The sequence below is a fragment of the Lagopus leucura genome, unplaced genomic scaffold (assembly GCF_019238085.1).
Source record: "Lagopus leucura isolate 7727_CA_CO unplaced genomic scaffold, USGS_WTPT01 Super-Scaffold_100037, whole genome shotgun sequence".
NCBI classification, from domain to species: domain Eukaryota; kingdom Metazoa; phylum Chordata; class Aves; order Galliformes; family Phasianidae; genus Lagopus; species Lagopus leucura.
In genome coordinates, this window is record NW_024962286.1 from 5,599,220 (window position 1) to 5,601,620 (window position 2,401).

Below are 2,401 nucleotides of genomic sequence, written 5' to 3' on the forward strand. Positions count from 1 at the left end.
GCTTCCTGCTCCTCAGTGGGCTGCTCCCTCATGCAGCAGCTCTGCAGCTCCATCCCTCACTGCTCGGCAACCCCGGTGGCAAGCTGGGCAAAGGGGCCAACATTGGCGTCCATCTGCTGCTGAGAACGGTGTGCTCGCTGTGCTGAGGCAGCCCACCAAGGTTTGCTGATTTATATCTTCATGTTTGTAAACACCAAGGATGCTCACAGCCATATCAATGCAGGTTTTTTCCTCCTCCCCCCTTTTTTTTTTCCAAGCTGGGCCCTGAGCTCCCTACTGACAGCCCCATCCCTGGGGGCATTCAAGGAAAAGGCAGGTGTAGCACTTAGGGACACGGGTGGGTGGGCAGTGCTGGTGCTGAGCAGATGGGTGACCTTAGGTCTTATCCAACCTCAGTGGTTCCATGGCTCTGCACGTGTTCCTAGCCCAGCCTGGGTCCAAAACCTTGCAATTGCTGCTCTGCGCGCCTGGCACAGCTGGGGAAATATTTTAAGTGGGGATAAGTTAAGAGGATTTGCTTCAAACACAAGATAGCTCTCATTAATGTTTGCTCGTTTGGGTTTGTTTAAGCCTTAGTTGATTGTCTTCTACTTAACTGCATTCCAGTGTCTCTCAGGCTCCTGAGAGACTGAAAATTGCCCCTTCTTCCCTACCTCTCTATTAGGACCTTTCATGTCAGTTGGCCAGGTTTAATGGATGATAAAGTCGCTGGGCTTGCAGCAGCACTGAGCTTTTCCTTTCAACTCAGCACACACAGCCCGCAGAAGGACTGTGCCCAGGCGAACGCTGTGCTTTGATACTGTTTTTGCTAAAGCAGCGGTAATTTGCAGTGATGAAGTTCACTGTGGGTAAAGCTCTGGGTTTGCACACGTATCCCTGTGTTTCGTGGCTTCCTGCCTCAGCCTCCAAAGATGCTGAGCCCCAGCTTGGAGCTTGCCATAGCGGTGGGGGGGGGGTATCCCGCCGCTCCAAGGTTTACATGGAGAAAAACAATGAAACAAAGCCGCCTGTTATTTAGGACGCCCTCATAGATCTGATGCCTGCGCTCGTCGGGAAGACAGCCCTCCTCCCTCCCCCTATTGGCAGCTGCAGCCCATCCACACGGAGCACTGCAACAAGCAGGGACTTGTTGGGTGTCACAGGGACAACGCCGACCTTTACTCTGCATTGCTTGCTTGAAGGAACTTATTTGTGTTCCCAGAACCTGCTTGTGTAGAAGCAGGAAGATGCAAAGGCTCGGGCAGGCAGTGGAGTGACGTTCATTTCTGCTTAACCTTGCTCTTGGTGTGACTGCTTTGCACAGAATGAGTTGTGGCTGCTTAATGCCTCTTCCTTGCACTGAGGAGCACTGAAGGTTTGCTCCTGCAAGAGAACTGACTGAGCAATCAGTGGCGTTTCTACCTGTAACCAAGGGTAGCATTGAAGAATCCATCACCAAATTCACATAAAAAGGCTTCTTTAATTATATCATCTAAATAAGCTCATCTTCTCCTCCTCTCTCCCTCCCCCCCCCCAAAAAAAAAAAAAAAAAAAAAAAGATGCCATTCTTTTGATAAATGAGCTGTAGGAATAACACAGCTTCCCACTGCCAGCACTCTTGGAAACACAGAAAACGCACCGGGCTTTAAAGAAACACCTCTTAAGATACCCAAAGCCTTTCCCAACGCATTCGCTTGTTCTCTGCGCGTTCCGTAGTCGCTCAATGTGCACAGAGAAAAAGAAACAAGCCCGAGCTTGCGGCTGGAGGAGACGCGGCGGCGGAGGCTCAGGACGGAGGCACAGCGACAAGAGCAGAAACTTTGGGGCCGCGCTGCGCCTGCTCGTACCGCCGGCGGGGGGAGCAGCTGCGGCCCCGGGAGCCGGGAGGGATGGGATGGGATGGGGTGGGGTGGGGTGAGGTGGGATGCGCCGGAGCCTCGGCTCCCCCTGCAGCTGTCGGTGCTCCATCGCTCGCCTTAGCGCCGCATCCCTTCCCGCCGCTCGTGGGGAAACCGCATCCCGGCGGCGGCAGCTCCTGCGGGGACGGCGCGGCGGTGGCACGCGGTGCCGGGCGGAGCGGATGCGCGCAACGCGGACGCGGACAGCGCTCCGGGAGCGGCGGGCGATGGGTGTGTAACGGCTCGCCGAGGACGGAACGTTCGGCGTTCTCCATGCGCAGGCAAGGGACGCTCGGCGGCCGAGCTCCGCGTCCCGGGAAGGGCGGGAGGCGGCCGGGACGAGCTCCGCGGCGGCGGCTCCGAGCGCCCGCGGCGGCTCCGGCTCCGCGCCCCGCTCCGCCCCCGCCTCCTCCCCGCGCAACTTCCCAAAGCCGCGGCCCCCCGCCCCGCGGGTGCGCGCACACGCGCGGGCGCGCCGAGCCGAACCCGACCGCGCCGCACCGCGCCCGCAGGGGCCCCGCGCC